This window comes from Panthera uncia (assembly GCF_023721935.1).
Source record: "Panthera uncia isolate 11264 chromosome D3 unlocalized genomic scaffold, Puncia_PCG_1.0 HiC_scaffold_8, whole genome shotgun sequence".
Lineage (NCBI taxonomy): Eukaryota > Metazoa > Chordata > Mammalia > Carnivora > Felidae > Panthera > Panthera uncia.
In genome coordinates, this window is record NW_026057586.1 from 79,560,382 (window position 1) to 79,588,116 (window position 27,735).

At 49.7% G+C, this 27,735-nt stretch overlaps 1 long non-coding RNA gene and 1 pseudogene across 1 annotated transcript in view; both read right to left on the bottom strand.

Annotated features, from left to right (window-relative positions):
• LOC125914155 (uncharacterized) overlaps positions 1–27,735 on the bottom strand; it is a 114,696-nt gene that overhangs the window by 39,860 nt on the left and 47,101 nt on the right. The window lies entirely within an intron of this gene.
• Positions 20,848–21,010, bottom strand: LOC125914968 (uncharacterized; annotated as a pseudogene).

Genomic DNA, 27,735 nt, shown 5'->3' on the forward strand with positions numbered 1-27,735 from the left:
CTTGGAGAGGGCGCCCAGGACACCGGGGGAAAGGGGAGGAGGGCGCTTGGAGTTTCTGAGAAAAAAGACCCAAGCCCACCCAAAGCTCTTCGAGTTTCAGACTGACAGGTCATGCCACCCGAGTGACCCTCTCGTGAATGTATCTGCCGCCGGCCCGTCTCCCGTCTGTTGGCCTTCTGAAAGCCACGTGGTTACATTTTGCTACAGAACAGCCATCCGTGGAAATAATTGACATAGATTAAGCTATGGGCTGGGTGTATAGATCACCGGCCCAGATCTAATTCCTGCCCGGTCCACTCAATTACACAGGAGCTCCTTACTGGAGAAGCAGGTGTAGTTGCTGTAAATAAATTCAACGTTGGGCATGGATGTCATTGGGTAACTGCATTTGCTATGCTTGGGTGACACATAAGGAAGCCATCAGCAGGATGATTGTTGGGTTTACAGAGACATGCCTAGCCTTTCCCGACAGCCTCGGGTCCAAGTGACCTAAGGGCGCCCTCACGAAGAAAACCAGCTTACCGCTCACTGTATTCACATGCCTCCATCTCACATTGGTAGGAAGACACGCAAGAATAAAGAAGGGATTGCCTCTGTCGGCGACGCTAGGAGATAGGCGCCGGGAGACTTACGGCGACCGAGATGAGCAAGAGGAGCAGAAGTTTAGCGCCGTTTGGAAAAACGTTTTCTCGCTGTGCAGCCCACACCAGTGACTTCACCTCTCTGAACCTTGCTTTCTCTATCTGCCAGTGGGGTTATTCGTTCCTACGTCACAGAGCCAGTGTGGGTCTGCAGTAGGAGAATGAATGTAAACAAGCGCAGCGCATATGTGAGTTATTACGTTGAGCAAAACTTGGGAGAGGTGAGAAGAGCGGAGAGATTTGGCCAGATCCGGTCATGAGACCATACGAAGAAGAACCATATCAAAATTATTCTGACCAAGAACACAAACATCCAGTTGTAAGATGACTAAGTTCTGGGGATCTAATGCACAGCCCGGTGATTATAGTTAATAATACCGTACCGCGGGTCTTAAATGTTCTCAACACAAGAGGGGCACCTGGGTGGCTCAGTCGGTTAAGCGTCCGACTTCGGCTCAGGTCACGATCTCGTGGTCCGTGAGTTCGAGCCCCGCGTCGGGCTCTGCGCGGATGGCTCGGAGCCTGGAGCCTGCTTCCGATTCTGTCTCCCTCTCTCTCTGCCCCTCCCCTGTTCATGCTCTGTCTCTCTCTGTCTCAAAAATAAATAAACGTTAAAAAAAACAAAATTAAAAAAAAAATGTTCTCAACACAAGAAAAGTCATGGCAGTTATGTGATGTAGGTTAAGTCACTCTCCCAAGGTCTTTTGTTTTATTTTTTAATTTTTTAATGTTTATTTATTTTTGATAGAGAGAGACAGAGCATGAGTGGGATGGAGAAAGAGAGAGACACAGAATCCAAAGCAGGCTCCAGGCTCCGAGCCGTCAGCACAGAGCCCGACGTGGGGCTCAAACTCACAAACCGCGAGATCATGACCTGAGCTGAAGTCGGCCGCTTAACCGACTGAGCCACCCAGGCGCCCCGGCAAAGTTTTTAAACTAATAAGTAGCAAGCTAAGACGTGAGTCCTGACCGATTTGGATTTCAAATCTACGTTACAGCCTCTCTCATTTCCTTTCCTGCGTTTGATCAACTTGCCAGAATCAGAAGGGAATTCAGCCTTTAAAAATGTGGTCTATACACACAATGGAATATTACTTATTCAGCCTTAAAAATAAAAAAAGATATCCTGCCACACGTGACCACATGGATGAACCTGGAGAACACTAGGTTAAGTGAAATAAACAAGTCACAGAAGGACAAATCCTGAATGAGTATTTACATGAGGTATTTACAACAGCCGAACTCTGGGGCACCTGGGTGGCTCAGTCAGTTGAGCGTCCAGCTCTTGATTTCGGCTCAGGTCACGGGTCTTGGGATTCAGCCCCACATTGGGCTCCACAGTGGGTTCCACGCCAGGTTGGGAGCCTGCGTGGGATTCTTTCTGTCTCCCTCCACCCCTCTCCCCCACTGACTGTCTATACATACATACATTCATACATATATACATGCATATAATAGCCAAACTCATAGAAGCCAGAAGTAGAATGATGGTTGCCTGGGGTTGGGGGATGGGAGGGAGAAAGTTGGGGTTGCTGTTCAATGGGTATAAAGCTTCAGTTATACGAGATGAATACGTTCTAGAGACCCAGGGTACAACATCGTGCCTAGGGTCATAGCCATATCATATCATACACTTAAAATTTTGTTAAATGTCCCAAAACAGAATTTGTTCAATGTCATGCTAAATGTTCTTCCCAGAATTTAAAACAAAGGGAGGAGAATTCAGGCTCCCAAAAGACTAAAGGTGGAAGCTTCCTGACAAAACATTTAACTTTGCCAAATCTTAATACCTTCAACTGCTACGTGGGTATAAAAGAGTAGTTACCTTATAGCGTTATCTGAGAATTGAATGACGGAACCCAAAGTATTTGGCATAGTGCCTGGAACATACGAACGGCGGGAACATAGGGAACATACGAACATACTAACAAATACTAATTGCATTAGTAACAATACGAATACAATACAATTAGTAACAATAACAAATACAAATACGACTACTAACACATACCAATGGCATTGGTTGTTTTTGTTTTGATTGTCAGTGGTATCGTGCTTTGACTCCGGTGCCCAGATAGGCTGCCAAGTATCACTTCCTCCCCCCGCCCCGCAGCCCCCTCCAGCCAGCTCACGCCAAACGGCCGACGTGACCCGCTTTGGAAGAAGGAATAGTCAATAAACTTCACGATCTAATAAAACATTCAAGGGGCCCTAGGGGTTTGAATACTCTTCAAACTGAAACTCATAAAAACAAGCTATTCTCTCATATCTAGCAACAGTCCAGCGGTGATGTCCTAGTTCTTAGAAAGAACAAAGCTTGAATCAAGTTTTGGCAGGTTTTCTGAACCGATCTATAGAGACGCAGCGACACATAGATAAGACGATACCACCACGGTGCAGACACGTAGATCGATAGGATGATTACCACAGCATATGACACATTCCCTTCACATTTGACTTTTTGCACCAGGATCATCAAGAGGGTAATTTTTCAGAAATACTGGAGGCCTTCATCAGTTTTCCTAAGGGCCTCTCTTAATCCTTTGATACACAAATCATTCTCGCTTGAAGCACCTGTCTTGTCGACTGGCCTGACTACCGCATTCCCATCCATCAAACGCTTTGCCTGTAATTAGAGCCGCTCTCCAGCAAAACGTTCAGCCACTTTATGAAATCCTGCATCTTTTGCAAGATCTGCGGTTCCGCTTTGCAATCCGTGGGCATCGTATTTGCATCATTCTGTCGACAGCCCACAGCATCTGGCAACCGACGAAGGGAGCGTCCGACAAGCGGGTGGGTCGTGGTGCTCGCAGAAAGTGGGGTAGGATGTCTGGGGAGGGAACACGTGAACACACGATGAGTGGATCGGTCATTGTTTCGGTTTTTAACGTTTGTTTATTTATTTGTTTAGAGGCAGAGAGAGAGGGAGGGAGAGAATCCCAAAGCGGGCTCCGCACTGTTAGCCCAGAGACTGACAGGGGGTTCGATCCCACGAATAGATCATGACCTGAGCTGAAATCAAGAGGCAGACACCTAAGTGACTGAGCCACCCAGGCACCCCCATGGCTCATTATTTTTATGTCATGACAACCATTGCTTGTCTACACAGCTCTGTACAACAAATAGGCTCAGGCCATGACTTCCCGATTATTAGGATCCCCCAAATTCTGTTCCTAGCCCTGGAACGCGCAAGATCCTATCCAGTGTGTACGGCCCGAGCTGCATGGGGTGAGTTTCCGTCCACAAAAACAAATCTTTCTTGGCTAAATCCTGCAGACACTTAAGCTTTCCCACTAATTTTGTATTGTTTCACATGAATTATTTAGTTCAGACTTGCTGCAATTGCGTAAATGTCAAAAAAAGCAGGTTTGGTAATGTTCTCAGTAACAACTTCTAATACAGCACAGACCATGAAACAAAGGGCATTTACAGGCACACAGCGTCCTCATTACATAAAAATTTGTTACCCAACGCCAACGCGGTCATGAGGTTGTATCTGGAAGCAAAATGCCACTTATAAAAGAATTCGTAAGTGGATGGCCACTTATAAGTTAACTTCAATCCCCAGTCAAGCCCCCCTTCCGCACACAATGGACCCGTTCGGTGGGCCGGAGCAAATCGTATCACGTCTCCTGTCCTCAGTTGCCTCCCACGTAAACTGAAGACAAAATCCACGCAAATGCAAGATTTGCACATGGGTCGCGACGACAACGGAGGTAGGAAGAAAGGCGCCCGCGAGCAGAATCAGACGGTTGCCCCCTGATAGCAGTTCTCTTCTGCCACAGCGATGGGGCAATCGTATCACATCTGGGCAGGGCCGCCAAGAACAGCTTCCCTTGCAGCTAGGTTGGCATGGTGATTGTGTCCTGCCCCCCCCCCCCCCCCCGGCCGGGAAACCTACGCGCAATTCCCAGGCCACGCCCTTAGAGTGAAGGGGCATTTCCTTCCTTCGTTTTCTTTTTCTTTTGTCCACCAGCGGGACTACAGACTTGCTAGTGACCCAGACCGTGTGGCGAAATGCCTACAAAAGTGTCAAACCATGGAAACACCCTAAGCATGATGGGGAAACATAACAAAACAAGAGAAAACAAAACAAAACAAGCAGCCAGCACGGCGTCTTATGGGCAAGAGGAGTAAACGTGGACCTCGTCGAAGCTGCCTTATTCAGAGTTGCTTCTCCAGCGCCCAACTGTATCGTATCTACGATAGTGTCATTCTTCTCTTACCTGCCACGCAACTGAACATGCTCTCCTTACACAACCCCCACGGGCAGGAGACATAAACTGGAGGCCATATCGAGGAGAGGTTAAACCTAGGGATGCTGAAGTCGGATTAACTTGCATCGAATCGAGCTCTAGCGCCTTCTGACGGACGTGATAAGTGAATATAATCCAGTGTATCTAAGCCTTGGCTTGTTAATACATAAACTGAGTATACTAAGAGCAGCCACCCCAGGGGACCGATGCAAGGTTTCCTGATATCGGGCTTTAATGGCAGAACGCATGAGAGTAGCACTGTCACCACGGTAACAACCAAGCGTTCAGTAAATGCTATTATTTTTATTATTACAGGGAAAAGGGCTTCCAGGGCTGGAAGAGGCCCCAGTGCTAAGTTCGGTTTGGGGATCTAAAGCTAAAGCAAGGCCACTGGGAATTCACTCATCCAAAGTTTTTCTCATCCACTATGTGGATTTCCTTCTGAAATGTGGACTTGCTTTCCCTTTGGCAAGTTCTAATATGGAAAAAAAAAAAACATTGGAAGACCATGATCTCTTAGTCAGTTTGGGTTTGGGAGATGGGTGTGGAGGGCACGTGTAGTGCCAGGCAACAGTCGGCATCCACATCTTTCCAAGAGAGCAAGGGACTATGCAGGGGTCCACTTGGGCCAGCAGGCACCTGCTTCAAATCGCAGGGAACTACATTTCCCAAGCTCCTTTGCCTTATGGCTTCCTGATAAGCTCAGCCAATGGGAGGCACTGGTGGAAGACCAGTGGGGATTTCACGCTCCACACACCCACCCGACTTTGGCAGCCCCTCCATGACGTTGGTTCCACTTGGAGCTCCTGGCACCTGGGCTCTGGAAATCTAAGCTCCTCTTTTTGTCCCTTTCCGCTAAGGATAGTACTGATCTCTTGCTGTTGGTAATCTCTGAGCTGTTTGCCTCCTCGCCTCCTCCGTCACCTATGGATTCATCCCCCTGCATGAAATTCTCTCTGCTTGAAGGGCCTTTAATGATGTCTGCTTTCAGTCCAGACCTTGACAGGTTTGACATGGCAACTTCAGTGCCAATTACACCACCTTGTATGTGCGGGGTACTCAATGCACGTTTGTGGAATGAACGGATGCTTCGACGGGCAAGATGCTAACGTAATTCCTCTGAGCTCTGTCCTCTGCCCGCTCTGAAGACCCGTAAGGCTGAACCTGCTTCTTATGGGGCACTTGCCTCCGCTCACAAAGGCTCACAGCTGGCTGAACCACCAAATATACCAACACGTTCATCTTTCAAAACCCCATCTTTAGTCTGGTCCCCCAAAGTAGAGAACCCCAAGCCCTCAGATCCTGAACACCCCAAAGGCAATGAAGAATTTCATCTAGAGACCTTCCTGTTATAGACGATCCAGCTGAGAGCAGGACAGATGAGGAGGACAGAAGAACAGAGGGCATAGACAAAAACGCAACTCCTCTAAGCAGCCAGCTATCTCGGGACAGCCGGGGTGCTGCTAGGGATCAGCACAGTGCTTTCAATATTTGTAAATATCTGTTTGGTCCAAGAGTTCTCTCCCATGGAAACAGCTAATAAGCCAAGCTGCCTGAGTTTACTCCTTGTGCCAAGGCACATTCCAGGGTCTGATCACATTTCTGTTTTCTTATGGAAAAGAAGACAGAAAGAGTGAGCAAGGGGTTTAGAAAGGTGACAAGGGACTCGGGATGGAAAACAGGAAAGTTAGTCTTCCAGGTTGAGGGGGGTTTTGTCATTGAACCAGAACTAGAAAGGAAAATTAAAGTTAGCAGCAGCTTTCTGCCTAGAACAGGAACTGCCGTTTTGACCTGGGGTTCCAAATTCTTTAGGCACATTGGGCTAAGCAAGTGGCCGCTTTAGCAGGTTGCCAAACAAAACCAGGAAGTGGTAAGTAGGTGGGAAGGGACCTGACACTCTCCAAGAAAAAGAAGGATTCCCCGGCAATGTCAAGGCTACCAACCTCTACAGACCACAATTTGAGCGGTGAGGCAGTGTTTTCATCTAGGTTGTGTTGACAGCTCAGAAACCCAGGACCCACGGGGCACCTGGGTGGCTCAGTCAGTTAAGCATCGTACTCTCGACTTCAGCTCAGGTCATGATCCCAGGGTCGTGGGATCGAGCCCCACATTGAGCTCAGCGCTGAGTGTAGACCCTGCTTGGGAATCTCTCTCTCCCTCTCTCTCTCTCTCTCTCTCTCTGTCCCTCCCCCACCACTCTCTCTCAAATAACATTTTAAAAATTTAAAAAAAAAAGAAGAAGAAGAAGCCCAAGGCCCAGGCAGTAAGGGGGTTTCCATATGGTCATAACTAACACACGTCCAAGGTAGGACATGGGTCCAACCCATGTTCCACTGAAGTATGCCACCTTCTCAAGACAACACATTTTCTCCAAATACTGAGATGTGTGCCCTGAAATCTACACTGGAGACTGTCTGACTTGCCTTATTAACTGCTTGATTTCTTTTTTTTTTTTTTTTTTTTCATTTCTTCCAACCCAAGAAGCCTATATCACTTTTCGTGAGGACATTATAACTCGAATCAGAGATTTTTAGCCTTGGAGGTGAATTTCAGTTTCAACCGCCTCTGTAACAATAACGTTTGCTGTGTACCAAGCACTTACTAGGTACCACGTGCACTGTTTTAAGGATTTTATCCTTTTTTATTTCATATGGTGGCCTTGTCCACAGTGTTGCCCAGAATGTTAACCCCACAATACCCCCCATGAGTTACAAACTCTATGATCCCAAAGAATTTGCAGAAATGTGGACTTCTGGATCCTTCTCAGGGAGAAGAAAAAAATCAAAATGCACATAAGGGCATGATAGACCCCGGGAAGTCCTGCAGTTACAAAAAACCACTGCATTTTTTTTTTAACAGGGTGTCTCCCAAACATCTCTGTCCACGGAATCCTTATTTCCTGAGATCCGATTAGCATCCTGGCCCCATTCTGATCACCGAGAAAGCTCGGTCTCCTATTAATATTCCCTGGAAGATGTGATTAAGACAGAGAAAGCCCCCAGCATCTCAGAAAGAGTTTTCAACAATGGGAATGCTTAACGAAGAGCTCCTTAACGCTTTCTTAACCGGAACAACGGCGGGGGGCGGGGGGTGGGGTGGCGAATTACCCGCTTTGGGAAGAGATTTAAGCTTTTCTAAATGAAGTTCGCAAGTGGCTATGCGGCATATCTTCCGAGACATCTCTAGCTCCTCGCCCTCGCCCCAGTCTGCCTCGGTGGCCTGATAATAGATATTTAAACAACTGCAAAAGTGAAGGTTGACCCTGAGCGTCCTTCCCATCCCTCCCCTGAGCGTCCTTCCCATCCCTCCCCAAGTCTGTTGGAGACATTATCTGCAAGGAGTAAACAGGTCCATCCCTGAAGTCTCGGCCACCCCCGTGTGATATCGAACAGCTGCCCAGAGCCCCCTTCTGCAGGCCAACCCTCGGCCTGCTGCACCCGCTTGGCACAGTAAGACTTCCTGGCGGCGACTTCTCTTTGAAGTTCAAGGGAGCACCGTGTACCGTATGTGTGGGAAGGAAGACCGAGAGTCATCCTTCACGGAGCCATCTTTCCCACGAGAACTGAATCTTTGGGGCAGAGGAGGTATGATTTAGCACCTACATAATAAAAACAATAGCAATGGTAACCCACGCGATATTTATAAAGCGCTTCCCGATGTCGAACGCGGCACCGACTCTGTCCCATCCTTGGGGCTGGAAGGTAGGAACCGTAATGGTTCCCCTTTTACAGATGGGGAGACTGGGGCAAAGGGAGGGTAAGCGACTTACCCAAAGTCATGACGCAGCGGCTGAGGGAGTTAGGTTTTAGTTGGTTCGGGACCGACGTCTCAGTTGTCAAAGCGGGGCGAGAGCAGGATTGGTTGACAACCACGGGGGAAAGACTGGGTTGTCCAAGAGTTGTCTTTACCCTGGACAGGGTAAGGGGCAGTTATGAGCCCAAAGGCCAGGCTCTGCAGGTGTAGCAGCGAAGGACAGGACCTGCAAGATGGTGCAGGAGCTCCCGGAAACAGCCCCGAAAGAGCCAGAAGCATTCTCTGTGTGTCGTCGATGCAGCGACACATCCTCCCTGAATACCAACTATGCGCTACGTGAATTCGTGGGTGCCGTCCTGCTCTCCCAAACATGTTCGTTGCACGAGACAAAAATTTTGAAAGAACTTGCCAGCCACCGAGATGATGTGGGGCAGGGGCTGCGGGGGCAGAGGGAGGGGAGGGCGCTCCGGTGACTCCGATGGTGATGCCAAATCCAAGAAATGCCTCCACCTGGGAGTTTTCTCCAGATTAACATTCCAGCAAAGCTCTTCTTGGGTGAGAGTCTGACCCTGTTCTCCCCAGAGCCTAGCGGTCTCCACATCCTAAATTCACCTCACTCAATTCCGAATATCCGGAGGGGCTACAGAAGAGAGCGCTTAAGAGATCACATGATCGAGGCTCGCGTCCCAGCTCTCCCAATAGCCCCAGTATGCCTTGGGCAAGTTACTTACCTCTGAGCCTCAGCTTACTGATCTGTAAAATGGGGACAGAGCAGAACACACACCCCCCCCCCCCAGGGTGGCTCTGAAGACGAAATGAGCATGTCTGCGCGAGGAGCCCCCTATAAGAACACGTTGCTGTTATTTACCCCCCGTCCCCCCCGTGAAACTAACTTGTCCATAGGTGAAGATTTTCTGTGAATGGGGAGAAAAGGAGACAAAAGGAAACCACATGGAATAAAAAGATGAAAAGAAGCGAGGAGAGGAAAGGAGCAACCCACCTCCTGGAGGCTTTGGGGGCTGCTTCAAAACAGACACAGAGTGAAAATCTGCAAGGAAATGGAGCATCACAGTCCCCTAGCCGCTTCCCTCGGACCCTGGGCTTCCTCCTTCCCCCTCCCAACAACCATAGAAAAGCCATTTCTGGGCTGATGGTGCCCAAGAAGGGGCACTGGGTGGAGAGTCAAAGACCTTGGGTAAGTTTTCTTTCCTCTGCAAGTTTCCTTAACTGAGAGACTGTTAAAAGAAGTAAGAGGAGAAAGGAAGAAGGGGAGAGGAGGAAGAAGAAGGAGGAGGAAAAGAGAAGGGAGGAAAGGTAGAAGAAAATAAGGGAGAGAAACCAAAGGAAGGAGGGAGGGAGGGAGGGGAAGAGAAGGGAGGGAGGCAGGGATGAGGAGGGAGATAAGGAAAAGGGAGGGGGTAGGGGAGGGAGGGAGGGAGGGGCCAGGGAGGGAGAAAGGAAAGGTTGATCTACAAACTATATTGACCCTGAAACATTCAAGAAAGGGTCAGGCCACCCAGTCCCGGCCCCCCCAACCATTGCTTTAACCAGAGCTTCCTCCCTTTCCCTCTGATTGATGCATTCAAATCCATGCAAATCATATTATTAGAGAACAAAAATTTCCCCCAAGAAACAAATAAACAGCAGGACAACAACATGACAACTTGGAAGCTCCCTGACTCGGTCTTTCGGGGCTTCTTTTGGTTCCACACAGGGTGCATCGTGGTTAGAAGAACAAGCTTAGGAACCAGACAGACGTGGGTTCAAATCTGGGTGCAGCCGCTGAGAAGCAGGCTGACCTCAGCCAAGTCACCAACTTCACCAAATCCAGTTTTCATGTGTCCAGCAGGGGAACAGTAAGGCTACTCACTCCCGGGACTGCAGGGGGACACGAGTGAGGTAGCCCTGGGGAAGCACTAAGCACAGCACTTAGCACATGACAGGTGCTCTGTAAGCGGCGGCTGCTGTAACTGGTAAGACATTTCATACCTATCCCCAGTGTGGGGTAAAAAAGATTACACACACGCACACACACACCCTTCCCAACTGGGCGCAAGGTCCCCCGGGGCCACCTGCCTGCAAAGCTGGCACACACAGGCACGGGACTTTGCCCCGAGGGATGTACTGGCCAGAAGACCACCCACTAGGAACCAAGCTTCTCCTCAATGTGCCGCGTTGGTCCACTGCCGACTTTGGCCCGCTTCTCTCTTTTCTTAGACGCCGTGCGCTCTCTCGTCGTACATGAAAGCGAAAAGATGTGATCCAGCATGCAAGTTTGAAGTCCTCTAGAGGATTTCAAATCACCTCCCTAACCGGAGGGTCCTCTGCTTGACGTGAGGATGGGGTCCTGGAGCCCTTTCCCACCGTTGCTGAAGTCAGTACAGGGGAGGCTAATAGGGACCAACATGCCGGAGTCCAGACAGGAAGAGGCTGAGGGAGGGAGGGACTTATCCAGGGTCCCATAAGAAGTTAGTCGAATATTCCCAAGCTGGTCACGCAGGCCACTCTAACCCTCAGCACGGATCAGCCGCTGCGAGCCAAGCCAAGTACCCCTTCCCCCGCCCAACTCCCCGGAGAGCCCCGTTCTCCTAGTCCAGACCGCTCTGGTGCCATGTTCTCAGGGCCCGCCTTCCAGCCACCTGCTCTGGGAAGCCAAGGTGTTCCCCAAAGCTAGACATTTAAAACAATCTCTAAGGGTGAATATCTGAATTAACTTATGGAAACATTTCCCAAGGGGACCGCCATCCAGAACAGAAAGAAGAGAGAAGGCGATCCTGGGGGAGAAGATGGGTGGGAGGACACTCCAGGAAAGCCCGGAGGAGGGAGGAGCCCCACAGGGAAGGGGGTCCTGAGGTCAGAAGAAGGGACAGGCATCAGCCCGGCAGAGTAGCTAAAGCCAGAACCAAGGCCGACAAAGCCGGCGGTAGACGGTCCTCAGCACTCTGTGACCGCGCAGGCCTTTGCCTCCCATACAACCTGCACAGGCCGATACCCTGCTTCAGGCTATAGTGTAAATGTCTGCTTGCCTGTCTCCCCACTTGCCAAGTTGAGAGTTCCCCACAGCAGGCGCCGAAGCCACTAGCTCGTGGCCTGGCGGCATTGATTATGACCACAGCCGCCAGGACTGACATCTCCAAAGAGGCACCTCCCTAAATCCATTCACTAGGAAGGCACTCGCTGAGACCTGCTAGGGGTTGAGTGGTGGCCTCCCAAGAAAAGGATATGGAAGGGTCTAGTCGCCGTCAGGACGACCTCATCTGGAGGCACGGTCTTCGCCGACGTGGTCAAGTTAACACGAGGCCGTGTGGGGGTGGGATCAGCTCTGATGCAATATGACTGAAAGGTATCCGCACACAAGCAGACAGACAGACAGACTCAGGGGAGAAGACCGTGCCAAGCCGGAGGCAAGAGGCTGGAGCCGTGCAGCCAAATGCCGAGCATCGCCAGCCCGGCCGAGGCTGGAAGAGGCAAGGAAGGATGGTCCTGCAGACTCCGTGATGTCAGCCTGCGGCCTCCAGAACCGGGAGAATACATTTCAGTTGTTTGAAGCCCCCCTAGGTTGTGGTTCTGTGTCACGGCAGCCCCAGAAAACTAACACGAGCCCCGAACTTTGAAAAGGAACTTCAGGTTCATTTCTAGCCCAGCATTGCCGTTCTGTGGAGGAGAACACAGAGGAGGCCCAGAGAAAGGAAGGCACGCGCCCGAGGTCACCAAGGCTACGCGTGCCCACGCCTGGCCTCCTCTCCCAGCCCGGGGCTTGGGAGATGCTGGCTTTTTCTTGTCGTCACCAGGCCCCCGTCCATCTCAGTGCCATTATCATTTATTATTTCTGCAAGAAGGGAGAGGCTCGGGAGCCTGCGCGGTTTCCAGCTCGGCCGGCGGTCTGTGTTTGCTGGCTTTGCATGAAAAGGGCCAGGCTGTTGGCTCTGCGGGGGGAACAGGCAGACTGGGGGGTGTGATGTGAGTCGTAAGTACAGTGACAAACTGCTCCGGGAATGGCCCGGGCACGGTCTAGCCAACCGGACCAGAAAACCGCAGCGCGTCGGGGGCGCCTGTAAGCGCCGTGTGGTTTCCTAATGCAGCGATCTGCCCTCTCCGCCGGGGTGCTCGTGGGTCCGGCGGGACTTTCTAAGCATCCGTACCGTTGCTTGAAGGGGAGGTAGGGTTTCTGCTTAACGGCCTCAAAGATTCCATTTTAGGACACATAATTACGGCCTTTCATGCCAGCCGTGCTTCAGAGGTGCATCCTTTTTGATGGTGCCCAAAGAGCATACGGACAACCTGGGTGAAGACAGGAGGCGGAAGCAATCAGAGCTGAGTCAGGCAGCATCTAGGGACCGGAGCCAGCGTGGACGGGACAAGAGCCATGAGTCAGCCCCTCGGAGAGAGCCTTGCTGGGGCGTGGGCTCACCGGCGAAGTGCCCACAACGGCTCCCCTCGCCTCCAGCCACGATGCCGACCTAAGGAGACAGCGTGAACCTCGGGCCTGCCCCTGTCGCCTGGTTCGAGGTATCGGGACACTGCTCCGATCCGGGCCAACTCGGGGGAGCCCCGGCAGGCCAAAGGAATACGGCACGCTGAGGCTGGCCTTGACTTTGAAGCCAACGGGAGCCAACTTTCCATCCTGGCTCAGTCGCTAATTTGTCGGGGGACAGAGTCGGTTCACCCCCCTGAACGCCCGATTCTTTGTCTGCGAAATGGGTGAGCGATACCTTCTGGGAGGCGTTGGGACGTGCGGACCAGAAGCTTTACTGTGGATCCCGACGTCAGATGACGAGCAGATACAGACTCCGGCTAGCTCACTTGCCAGGTGGGGAGCCTTTGGGAAGACCCCAACCTGTCTGTGGCTCGGTCTTCTCATCCCTCGCATAGACCTGTAGTGGACACTGTGGGGTCAAGCCCGTGCCTTTGGACACCATTCCCATGCAGGCTAACCCAATGGCTTCCAACTGTGAACACCTGTGGTTCTTCGCCTGAGGGATGTCTTTGGCCCTCAGGATCCACTTGGCCGGCTCACGGGGCAGGCTGGGAATGCTAGGTTAGGGTAAGGCTCCTGGAGGAGCCCCCTCATGATGGACTAGGGCTGACACATAAGGGCCCCAACTTCCTCCCCCCTCTGGTGAGACAACGCTGGGGCCCATTCTATGCATTCTTCCTGAAGATTCCTCTGGGGACTTCCCTCCAGTTGCCCACGGGAGGGATCCGGATATTATGGGGCCAGGGCTGTGGCTCGACCAGTTTGCTTCCTTTCCAGTGTTGCTGTCTCACTTCCTGGTGATCCTTCCAGATGCCTCACAGATGAACCACTTACACCCCGACTCCATCCAGCGTTCGGCTCCTGTGGGATCCATCACGGCCACTGCGCACCCCGGAGAGTTAATATAAGGATGAAATGAATGAATCGAGGTCAAGTTCTCAGGACGGCATCTTCCGCACAGTCAGGTCGTGATAACATCGGCTTGACTGTCACGAGGCCTGACGTGGGCTGGCACACGGCACGTATAAGGCAGCTCAGCACGGTGTCGAGGGCACAGAATAAGCCACGGCTGTGTCATCTGTCAGATGTGGAAACTGAGGCTCAGAAGGCTGAGATCACTTGCCCTGGGGTTGTATCCAGTAATGGGTGGAGTTCGAATGAAAAACCCGGATTGGCCCTGCCCCTCATGACCTCTTTATAGGGGGAAAGAGAGGGGCCCAAACCACGGCCCTCAGGGCAAAGCGGTACGTCCACCTCTGAGACTCCCTCTCCTTGGTCTGCTGAGAATCCGAGGCCCTGAAACAAAGATAGCCTTGGAGCCTCCAGCCTTGCAGATAAGGGGCATGTAGAAACAAGGCTGTGTCTCCGAGTCTTGGCCATTGACCCTTCCCACAGCTATCCATCATCTTGAACGGGGATTTTATGCACCCTATACGCCAATCAACTCCTCAATTACCTCTCGGGAGGAGGGAGAGGCCCAGTGGCATCTGATGTCACGTTTGATTTAGGGTAAGTCACGCTTAAGAGGGCATCTGAGGTTAAAGAACAGGGAATTCTGGGCCTGTTTATAAATCAACAGGCTTGAGGTTTTCACCGTTCACCTTCTAGAGCATGGAACTAACGTTATGACTCATTGGATCATAAAAGAGATCAAATAGCTTCTTGCTAATAATTCTTTCCCTGACCCATTCTCTGGCACATTTGGTTTGTAAACAGAGTTTTAATGGCATCCCTTGGACATAATAACATCATTTCTTTATAGCACCTTGGCCGCCTAGTCACTCTTGGTTATAACCGGGTTTACATTTAAACCTCCCTCATTTGTGGGAGCTAATGTTGTTTGGTGTTTTAAGAACTACTTAAGGCCAGGGATACTGCCCTTGGAAAGGGTCGAACCAGCCCCTTTCAGAACACAGCCTTCGGGTGAGTCCGGCCCCAAAGCCACCGTCCCTCCCCACCACCCACCCCCAGGACCCTGACCTCTGAGATTCCCGATTCCTGCCCCCAGCCCGGTTCTGCAGCGAAACTCGGTCCCGCCGGGGTCCTGGGTGACCCCGAGATTGGTCTCCGCAAGTGTCGGGAATGTCAAACGAGCTCTTGGTGCCACATATTGTTTTATGGGTAAGACAGGATTGCTCATTAACTAACCATCACGCAGAGATGCTCTGGGTTTGGAGACACTAAAGGAACGGCTTGGTGACGGCAGAGCAGAGTAGAAAAAGAACGAGAAGAAAGAGTTGAGGGGCCATTAAAGGGATGGAAAATGCCCTGCAGGACAGGGCTTCCTAAACTTTTATCCCTTTGGTACCACGCTACGCTTAAGCCAGATCTCAGTGCTCCTCATTCTTATTTACTTGGTGCCCCTTTTGTTCATTTGCTTGTTGAAATTAACTCACTGGGAACACTTTTAAACGCTTGCCGTAAATAAGGGGCAACCATAAAAATCACTACGGGTCCACAATCCGTAATCCAACAGCCCAGGGCCAGACGTGTTTCAGAATTCAGAAACTTCCAGACTTTGGAAACGGAACGCGGTACACACACACCTCCCCCCCCAGGACTGCACCCAGGATTAAACGCATTCATACTTCTGCAGCTTAACACTCACATTAATTTGGGTTTAAAAAAGGCTATCAATAATCTCATGGCTGCTTGGGTTCATTATGGCCATCACATGATGTATGAAAAAACAATCTAGTCTCAGAGAATTATGGATTTTGGAATTTCACATAAGGGATTATAAACCTGTAAAGTGGGGGCAGAGCAGTAGGATTGCGGTCCAGCTGGCCACGTCTAAAGAAATGAGCCAGGGATGAGCATGTTAGAACATTCTAGAACCAGCCAGTGCCTGTCTTCCAGATGTACCCGGAAGCGGTGAGACAGAAACAGAAAGGCAGGAACTTGCTCAGGATGGATTTCGATGCTGTTTGATGCCGGGGAGGGACCGTCTCAGTCACATCCAGGAACGTCAGCAGCACTTACGGCACAAATGGGGCCATGCCTGCCTATGGGACAAGCTTAGTAGCACTAGCTAAATAAACATCATGGTATGAACGTTCCGACTAAAAGGGCCTTAACCAACCTTCTATTCCAGGGGTCAACAGACTTTTTCTATAAAGGACCAGAGAGCAAATGAAGCAGTTCTCAACTCTGCCCTTGCAATGCCAAAGCAACCACAGATGATCAGGAAGCCAGTGGCTGCGGCTATGTGCTAATAAAACTTTATTTGCACACACAAGCTGTGGGCCATAGCTCATGGGACCCTACTCTCACCCAGCCTTTAAGTTAACACGAGAAAATAAACCCTAGAGGAGGAGTGATGTGCTCAAGGTGAACTGGGGGCTGGGCCAAAAACAGAAGCCAGCTCTCCCTTTTATGTTGAGAGGCTGGTAGTCAGAAGAAATAAAAGGAGACGAAAATCTCAGCTGCTGTCTTCAACCCCGGGAATCATTTTAAGGGAAAGATTCTAAGAAGTCACTCCCCACATGCAAACAAGAAGCAGATTTAAAGTTGAAGACAAGACAGGTATGAACGGACATTTAGAAAAAACATACTCAGGGCCAAAGAGAAAACACATCAAAGGGCAGCTGAGCAAATCTGTGAACACTCCCCCTCGAGACATCTTGAGCAGGACGATCAAACGATTGATCAAGCAGCCTAGAATTGTCCTACCCCGAGCAAAGGAAGTCTCAAGCTCCCTTTTGGCTCTGGACTACTCAGACCAATTTAGAGGGGAGTAAAAACCAGAGGGAATTTAGCCTAAAATACCCTAGTTGGGAGGAGATCATTTCCCCACTCCATCCAATTCAACAAACAGGTGTTGAGCTCCAATTATGTCCCAGCCACTGGACTGTCCCTGTGGAAGATGCAAACGTGTACGAAATATGGTCTCTCCCCATAAGAAATTTACAGTCAAGGAACAACAGGACCTGTTTCCATTCTCAGAGAATAAGGTTCTACAACGATAGAGAAAGCCTAGTTATGAAACTTTCTGAAGAGACAAGACACCCTTTGAAGGTGCCATGTTCCTGGCAAAAAGAATGGAGACAGAGGAAAGTGGGGGCAATCCAAGGTCACTCTCCGATCAGAACTACCTGGGCAAACCAGATGTTGGTAACTTCAGTGGCTCCCCCTAAAGCATGGCCATGGTAATGGTGAAGGATGCATTATAGAGCCTCTTCTCCTGGTGTCCCAACGCCCCACACCAAGAGGTGGTGGTGACAGATATGGGATTCTCTGCCATGTCAGTCCAAGAGGCCTCCATGAGAAAGAAGAGTGAGGGGTAAAGAGAGGGAGATAAGCAGATTGGCAGAACCAAAGGGGAAGAAGAATAGACAAAGAGGAGGGGACAGGAAAAGAGGAAGGGGGAGAGGGAGATCAGAGGGAACCCCGAGTGGAGAGAGAGGAAGTGCTGTGCAGAATGCTGCTGCTTTGGGAAGTCATCTACTCCCTTTGGGAAGGCCCTGGAGAGCATTAAGTGGGACAGCAGGTCGATTTGACTGGTCTCATAAGACCTCTCTGTCTTCTCCAGAGAAGGAGGCAGAACATGGCCAAGCGAGAACACCCAGGGAGCTGTTGCCATCGTCTTGAGGGAAAGATCGTGGGTTCATCCAGGGCAAGGCAGATGGAGATCGAAGAGAGGGGACAGAATCCAGGAAGCACAAGAAAGTCTATCCTTGGACAGTGACGGGCCACGGGGGTCCAAAATGAGGGCAGGCTTGTGTCCATGCTTCTGGATCTGGGAACTTGATGTCTGCTGGGATGGGAAGGGCAAGGAACAAAGCCGGACTCTTTAGAAGCAAAAGGAATCCCAGGAGCAGCCTCGGATGTAGAGGAAGACACTTTAAGACGCGCCAATTCACGAGGCGCCTGGGTGGCCCCGTCGGTTGAGCGTCCGACTCTCGATTTCGGCTCAGGTCATGATCCCAGGGTTGCAGGATCAGGTCCCGTATCAGGCTCTGCACTAAGCATGGAGCCTGCTTAAGACTCTCCCTCTCTGTCTCTCTCTCTCAAATTAAAAGGAGGAGGAGGAGGAGGGGAAAAGCACCAATGAATGAAATCTTCCCCCAAATCCTGCACGGTCAGCATTGCCTGTGACATTTGTCCTCTTTCAGAAAGGCATAAATGGAAAGACACACGTATCTCATGCCTTCATCCTGGGGTACCACATATGGAAAGGAGGGAGGCTGTGATCTGGTCCCGGCTGTAAATGAATCCCACATCTCTTGGGCCACCAGATGGTAAACACCTGTTCCCTAGTTCTAAGGCCTGGCCTTACCAGCAGGTGAGATCCCTGAAAATAGGATCTAGAGGGGTCCCCCCTTTTATCACGCCAGGAAGAGGAAAAAGGCTGTGTTCAGGCTGCTGTGTACTGCAGCACCTGGCTGGCATTTGGGAAGATCAATCCTTCTGGAGGGAAATGAGGCAGGACAGCCAAGTTCCTAGGATTATATCCCTCACACCTGGGAGCCTTCTGCCAAATGACCCCAGGGAAGAGTCAGTCCAATGAAAGACAGGTTCCTTCTCCAAGTGAAACTTGCTTCTGGGGCACCATGAGTCCCCTGGAGGCTGAGAGGAGTCACTCTTGAGGAGGCAGAAGCAGGGAGAGGAAACCCAACGTAACAAGGTTAATAACAGCTCACCGCGACGGCACCTTTCATCTGGAGATCTCAAAGCCGTTTACCACCACCCAATTAATTCTCTCAACACCCACTACACCACCAGCCCCCAAAGAAGATGTCATTATCATTCCTTTATGAGCAAGGCAACTGACAGGTTAGTTGGCTGGTTCAAAGCCACAAAACAGTTGTAAGGCAGAAGCCAAATTTGGGATGATTGCCCTCCTCTAATCACAAGGAGCTGGAGAGAAAAGATTCATTTGTAGGAGGGCTCTGATGATTACTCTTATTCATTCATTTATTCATTCATTCATTACTCATCTGTCCGTCCATCCATCCATCCATCTCCATTCATTCATCCATCCATCCATCCAACCTTCTATCCATCCATTCACTCATCCATCCATCCATCCATCTCCATTCATTCATTCATCTATCCATCCATTCACTCATCCATCCATCCATCCATCTCCATTCATCCATCCATCCATCCATCCTTCTATCCATCCATTCACTCCTCCATTCATCCATCCATCTCCGTTCATTTATTTATTCATTTAGTGTGCATTAATTGACATCCTGCCAGGCGCAGGCACTGCGCAAAGTGCGACCAAGACAAAGTCCTCGCCACCCATCTGGTGACTCTCCAAACCACTTTCTTTTCCATTAGTGGAGGACTTTGCAGTTTACAAATACATTACCTTTTATAGATTCCATGAAATGGAGGGGGTTATTCCTATCTGATAGCTGAAGAAAAACTTGGGCACCAGACCACATCACAGAACGAAGGTCTGGATCCAGCATGCCTGGAGCACTTTCACACTTTGCAGCATCCTTCCTGAGCCGGTCTTCCCAGCTCCAGGGAAAATCCCTCCAGCGTCCTGATCGGGTGAAAGGCTTTGCAAATCCTCATCCAGCAGCAAAGCACCTCCACCAATGACCCGTGAGCTGGCTAATGAAATAGCCGGACGGATGAAGATACTGCAGTGGATTTTCATGGGAGCACGAGAGTAAAACTTCAGTTATACCAGAAAGACAGCAAGTCTGATGGAATGAACCGAGGTAGACAGAGGCGTGTATCACACTGTCCAGTAAGGCAGGAGGGCAGATGAAGTCAGGAGCTGAATCGGAAACTAGTTTTGTTTCTAATTTTGTGTCTCCTCCGATAGGAGTCAGTGATGATGGCCCCTTTATCTAAGATACCCACCATCTTTCATAGGTGGGCCTCTTTTCCTCTGTCACTATTGAAGGACACCAAGACTGTAAATGACACAAGGGGCTTCCTGTTCACTCCAGCACCGCGTGCCAGTGAAGAGCAGGGAAGGCGTCTCCTGATGACATTTTAACTGTTCAGCAAATCATGCATCCAAAGGTGGCCATGACAACCTTCTCTGGGAAGACTGTGAGCTCCCTGGGGATGCGGCCATCTCGGTCTTACTTAGCAAACACGTTCTTTTTTTCAATATTTTTTAATTTTTGTCAATGTTTATTTTTCAGAGAGAGAGAGAAGAGAGACAGCGCATGAGTTGGGGGTGGGGGGGAGCGGGGATGGAGAGGAAGAGACACAGAATCCGAAGCAGGCTCCAGGCTCCAGGCTCCGAGCCGTCATCACCCAGCCGACATGGGGCTTGAACTCACGAACCGCAAGAACGTGATCTGAGACGAAATCGAACGCTTCGCCAACTGAGCCACCCAGGCGCCCCTAAGCAAACAGGTTCGAGTACAGTACCTGTCACATTGGTGGAGGCACGCCACCAATATTTGTTGAGGGGAATTAGAGTCATGCATGCAAAGTCCAAATTCTCCGGGGAAAAAGGAACGCGTCTAGTGTCAGTGTCTTCATTAATGTAAGGAGTAGAGCATCCAAGAAAACTAGCAGGCTTATGCTAACCAATCAACCCATTCCCTTCCCTTAAGGAATTATAACCAGGAAGGCACTGGGTGCACAGGAGATAAAGCAAGGAGGTGCAGGTTGGGTGAAAATCGATGGCACTTGGCAGCTCCCTCCACTACAGGGAGAAATATGCTACGTGGTCATACCCTTGATGGGGTGTAATGAGCACGGCAACTGACCTCTTATGTGGCCTTTCTGCCCCAAACCCATAACCTCAGTCTAATCATGAGAAAATCATTTGAGATTCTCAACTGAGAGATATCCTCCAAACCCCAATTGAGGGAGAGTCTACGAAATCCCTGACTAGCGCTCCCTTAAACTGATAAGAACAGATACTACGCTTGATCTTGGCCAAAAGGCCGAGAAACGATGGACTGGCCCTCCTTTAAAACCATCAAGGTCATCCAAAAGAAGAGAAGTGTGGAAGACTGTCAACGGGCCTAGGGAGACATAACAACTAAATGTAATGTGTTGCCCCGGAGTTGACCCTGGGACACGAAATGGGCGTTAGGGAAAATCAGTGAATCTGAATAAAGTATGGACCTCAGTGATGATGATACACCCGTAATGGTTCACGGACTACAAGAAAGGTACTATATCAACATGAGACGGAATGTTATGAGAAAGCGGGCATGGGATATATGGCAACCCTCCATTCACAATTATCTGTTAATCTAAAACTAGTCTAGGGACGCCTGGGTGGCTCAGTCGGTTGAGCGTCTGACTCTTGATTTCGGCTCAGGTCATGATCTCACAGTTCATGGGTTCGAGCCCCACATCGGGCTCTGCGCACTGACCAGCACGGAGCCTGCTTGGGATTCTGTTTGTTTCCCTCTCTCTCTGCCCCTCCCTACTCATGCTCTGTCTCTCTCAAAGTAAATAAACTTTAAAAACAGTAAGTAAATTGGGGCGCCTGGGTGTCTCAGTCGGTTGAGCGTCCAACTTCGGCTCAGATCATGATCTCACGGTTTGTGAGTTCGAGCCCCACATGGGGCTCTGTGCTGACAGCTTGGAGCCTGCTTGAGATTCTCACTCTCCCTCTCTCTTTCTCTCTTTCTGCCCCTCCCCCCACTCGTGTGCTCTCTCTCCCTCTCTCAAGATACATAACTTTAAAAAAAATAAATAAAACTGTTCTAAAATTAAAAGTCTATTTAAAAATAATCATCGGGACAGCTGGGTGGCTCAGTCGGTTAAGTGTCTGACTTCGGCTCAAGTCATGATCTCACCGTTCATGAGTTCGAGCCCCGCATCAGGCTCTGTGCTGATGGCTCAGAGCCTGGAGTTGCTTCGGATTCTGTGTCTCCCTCTCTCTCTGCTCCTCCCCTGCTCATGCTCTGTCTCTCTCTGTCTCTCAAAAATAAATAAACACTGGAAAAAAAATTTTTTAATAAATAAATAAATAAACGTTAAAAAAAATAAATAATCATCTGTGTAACTGGACAGCATGATGAAAAGAGAAGCAGAACGATGAGAGGGATCTTTTATTATTTTCTTTTTTGGCTTTTTTAGTTCTCCCACCGAGGTTGCACCTTTCTGAGATGGGACAGGCACAACTGTGTAAAACCTATTCATCACCCATCTATTCCACTCAGAGGTAGCTATTAAATTCACCTGCTCCCCACTTGCTTGATTTCCAGGCTCGTGGGACGGCTAAAGACACAACCGTCACCATCTTTCCCCACAGGGGCTGAACCGTATTGGGGTCAAGCCATTCCGCGGAGCCTCCACACATCCCGTATTCCCCTCCACGTACAGCCTTCAGCCCCAGCCAAGGGCCGTGCATCCGCGGGATCACGTGGGAGGACAGACCACCAGCAAGAAATGAGGCGACGTTCCCGGGAAAAGCCACCGCAACCCATCCCCTCTGCTGTCACGGCTCAAGCCTGACGTTGGGGTATTGCCCGCCCTGGCAAATATTTTCTGAGTCCGTGATCACCGTGGCCTCTGCCAAGTAGGAAAATACGGGGAATCCTAAATTAGGCACAGCATATGTCTCTGCCTTAATAACCCTTGGCACTTTTCTGGCACCTTTCATCCAAGGCGTCTCAAAGAACTTGTCCAAACGTTACCTCATCTGGCCCACAACACCCTGGCTATTATTAAGCCCATTTAACAGATATAGAAACAGGCGTGTAGTGAAGCCAGGTGAGCTGAGTTGGTGGCCCCATCTCCAACTCAATGGCAGGCTCTGGGAGGAACTGAGGCCCATGAGGGGGGCATCTGTGCACTCAGTAATCAATCCTTTTTGCTTCTAATTTCCTAGCCATCTGGAGAGTGTAATAGTGTATTATATATATATACTATATATAATATATACTATAATATATACCATATATAATACACTATATACTATAGTATACTATATACTATATATACTGTATACTATATATATAGTGTATATATATACACTATATACTATAGTATATATATATAGTGTAAGTATATAGTATATATATAGTGTATATATTATATACATTATATATAATATATACTATATATTATATACATTATATATAATATATGTACTATAGTATAGAGTATATATAGTATATAGTATATACATTATATATTATATACTATATATACATATAATATACTGTATATTATATACTATATAATATATATACTATACTACATATACTATATATACATGAGTATATATATGTGTATATTATATACATTATATATAATATATATACTATAGTATATATAGTATATATTATATACATTATATATTATATATATAGTATATACTATATATACTATATATACTATATATACTATATATATAATAAAAGGCCACAGGGTAACAAAGGGGCTTTGGAGGCACACAGATTTGGGTTTTGTGTCTGAGGCTGGGCTGCTCATGTACTGTGTGACCATGGGGAAGCTATAGAACCACTGTGTGCCTCAGTTTCCCCAGATGTGAAACAAAGAGTAGAAATTAACCTTCTGGAGCACCGGGGCGGGGTGGGGGTGGGGGGGCGCAGTTAGCGGATAGCATCAGTACAGCCAACTGGGGACAAGAGGGAAGTGAGATTCCTGCTGGATTTCAATGTCTGGGAGCCTCACGTGAGCCTAAAGGGTGCAGCTGAGGGGCAGGGAGATACACTGTTGCTGATACAAGATCTGCGGGGTGGGGAGCTAAGAGGTAAACATGAGGAACAGAGTTGGGGGGTGGTACGGAGGATGTCAGGTAAGTTTTGATCAAGCCTCCAGCCGTTGGTAGACAGGGCGAGTCTGGGAATGATGGTGTCCCAAGACGGCAGCTTGTTGGGAGGAGAAAGCTCTTGGAGATGAAGGTCTTCATTCTGTACCAATTCTCTCTCTCTTTCTCTCTCTCTCTCTCTCTCACACACACACACACACACACACACATACACACACACACACACCTCTAATGCAAGGATCTGTGGGTGCTCTAGCAACTTCTGAGCATCCAAAATTAAGAGCACATGGAGAGCCTTTCTCCAGAATGGACAAACGGTGGTACCCAGGGCCTGGTGCCATGTTTCCCACCCGATGGTCAGGGAGGCGCGTGGTGGGTGGGGACACTCTCCAAGGTCAGGGAGGCGTGTGGTGGGCGGGGACATGCTCCCCCTGACCACCTTAGGCAGTGAGCTTTCCACTCAGTCCCAGGGCCCATCTCTCTGCCATCTGTCTGTGCATCTGAGTGGCCTTCCTCTGGCCGTCACAGCAGCTGCCTCCCGCCTCCCTCACCCTGTTTCTGGGGAAGCCTGCAGAAAGGGAGTTCGCAGGCTCAGAGGAGCACAGAGGGAAGGGGGGAAGGCGGGAGGGAGGGAAACCCTGTACAGGTTTCAGAAGAGACCACGGTGGAGTCCTCCCTGTCACCAACACCTCTCGGAGACTTCAATAAACGCTTCACTGAATTTCTAAAAGACGCTTCCTTCCTCTGTCCTCAGGGGCTGGCCCGGTAGATCTCCCCAGCGAGATCTGGCCCCAGTGGTCCGCAGACCCTGACGTCCCGAGGGTGAAAGCAGAAAAGCCAAGTCAAGGCTGGAGGGAGTAGCGGAGGAGGAGCTGGACGGCAGGGCCAGCGGGGACCATGAAGGAGGGAGCCGGTTGGGAGAAAACTGGAAAGAAGGAGAAGCATATGGGGAGGACCCCCACAACTCGGGGTTGTTAGAACAAAACACGACCGTGCGCGCCAGCCCCTTAGCGCGGCCCGCTCGCACACAGGGCCCGCTCGCCACCCGTTGGTGCCACATAAATGCTAATCACTGTTCACATCGGGAAGTCTGAGTGTCAGGGCAGCGAAACTAACCCGTAATGATACCACAACGATGGATACGTGTCAATGTACGTCCGTCCAAACCCACAGAATGTGCAACACCGAGAGGGGGCCCGGACGGGAACTATGGACTCTGGGTGATAACAACCTGTTAATGCAGGCTCATCGATTGCAACCAATGTGCCCCTCCGGTGGGAACGTAGAGGGGGGGGGGGGGGGGGATATATGGGAAGTCTCTGAAGTTTCTACTCAATTTTGCTGTGAAACTCAAACTGCTCTAAAATTTAGTTTATTAATTGTTTCATGTCTTTAATGTCTTTACTTATTTATTTTTGAGAGAGAGCACGAACGGGGGAGGGGCAGAGAGAGAGAGAGGGAGACACAGAATCCGAAGCAGGCTCCAGGCTCCGAGCCGTCAGCCCAGAGCCCGACGCGGGGCTCGAACACACGGACCGCGAGATCGTGACCTGAGCCGAAGTGGGGCGCTTAACCGACCAGGCCACCCAGGCGCCATGACTTTATTAGTTTTTTTTAAGTGGTGTTTTGAAATGGAACAGGCGGGGATCTGAGTAAGTGAGCTAGGCTGCCGTTCGTTCATTGAGCATTTCTGAATTGAAAACCAATTTGTTAATTGAAAACCGATGTGTGCCGAGTATGATGTCAGGTGTGGATGTACATGAAGGAAACAAATGTCGGGGCTAGGGGACAGCCAGACACTTGCCCACATGCACAGATAAACCGGCAGGGTCATTTCGGAGAGGGGCAAGTCCAAGAGAGGAAATCACAGGGCGATGGGGGACCGAATGGTGGCTAGGGTGGCCGGGGAGGGCCTCTGAAAAGGCATTGGAGCAGAGACCTAAGTGACAGGAAGGGTGTAAAAAGGGGGGGTCTCAGGAGGTGGGGGTGACAGAGACGGAAATCCTAAGACCAGACAAGCTTGACAGGCTGAGGGGAGGGGACCCCCGAGTAATTCCAGAGTCAGGTGCTGGTGGTAGCTACCCATGGCCCCCTGAGAAGCAGGCTGGGTCCTCTGCCGGGACTCAGGTGCAAGAGGCAGATCTGGGAGGGGGTGGTGGTGGCCTAGCGGAAAACCCTGAAGGCCAGTGACTATGCGTCCAAACTTGGACGCAGTGGCTTTCCGTGTGGGCAAAGGGTCTAAATGAACCTTGCTTATTGCAGAGACGGGGCCGGGGGCGTGCCTCACGCATTCCCTTTTAAAACCTTTCACAACAAAAAGCAAAGCGGGAACCCGATAAGCTGGGTACCATTTCAGACAGGACACTTGGCAGCAAAGAAGCAACAATTCTCGCCTCGCAAGCAAGGCCGCGATGTGGGGGCTCTAGGTTTGCCTGTTCACCGGGGAAAAGGGAGGCGGGGTGATAAAATACCCCGTTAAGAATGAAAACCGCTTGGAGAGTAAATTCCGTCTGCAATGCTGTAATCACGTGGTGTGGACCAAGGCTAAGAAGCATCGCATAGAAACGAAAATATGTCGGGGCGCCTGGGGGGGGGGGCTCAGTCGGTTGAGCCTCGGACTTCGGCTCAGGTCAAGATCTCACGGTTTGTGAGTTCGAACCCCGCGTCGGGCTCTGTGCTGATGCCTCGGAGCCTGGAGCCTGCTTCCGATTCTGTGTCTCCTTCTCTCTCTGACCCTCCCCCGTTCGTGCCCTGTCTCTCTCTGTCTCAAAAATAAATAAACATTTAAAAAAAAATTTTTTTTTAAAGAGAAACGAAAATATGTTGGTCTTGGGGTGTTAGGGTTTGAACGATCTTTTTTTTTTCCTCTTTGGAAAAAAAAAAAAAGAAAGAAAGAAATGAATGCTGTCACACTACCTTTCTAATTCAAAGAGGGGGAAACGTTTAAACACACTCCGGGCAAATCCACCTCTCTCCCGGAGATGCAGTTGAAGCAAGGGAGCCATTTCACAGCTTGCCTTAATTTTGTTCCATTATTTTATACCCGAAGGACGCGTTCATCATTACCTGGCTACAGAATTGAATAGGTGTGAAATCCATGCTGATAGCAATACATCACTCCCTATTGAACTTCAAAGCTGAGACCAAACTGCCTATAAAAATAGTTTTCATACCGGGCCTTAATCTCTTTCATACATTTTTTGCTTCTTTGTTTTTCTCTTTTTTTCAAGTTTTACCATCCCTTGGGTGAGTACCAGGTGATGGCTAAGCAGAACATGCCTCCCTCCTCCAAAGACGCCGGATTCTCAAAGCGTTAGTTTTGGTTCCTGGGGAGTCTAAGCCCGGACGGCATCAGGTAGTTTTATCAGAGCTATGACCAGCGAGGTTCTCATGAAGAAAAAAAAAAATGCACACTCACAAAAACCACAAAGGGGCTTCTCGCTACAACTGCGTGTGCAGCGCCTATCAACTAACCCCCTACTAAGAGCAAATCGGTGAACGTATTAGGATGAATTCCTTCAATTTCCACTGCTTTGTCCCTTCAAGTTGTGCAACAAAGAATCTAGAAAGAGCCTGGTGCGGTTAGGACCTTGATGGCAAAACTCCCTTTTTTTTTATTTTATTTTTTAATGTTTATTTATTGTTGACGGGGGGGGGGGGGGGGGGGGGGGGGAGGGGCAGAGAGAGAGGGAGACACAGAATCAGAAACAGGCTCCTGGCTCTGAACTGTCAGCACAGAGCCAGACATGGGCCTCGAACTCACGGACCCCGAGATCATGACCTGAGCCAAAGTCAGACGCTCAACCGACTGAGCCACCCAGCACCCCAAAACTCCCTTTTTGTAAATAATACGCTTTTCTGAGGATGGAGGGGTCCATTTACCACCAAGTTCTTAGTATTGCTGGTTTTTGTTGTTCACGGGAATGA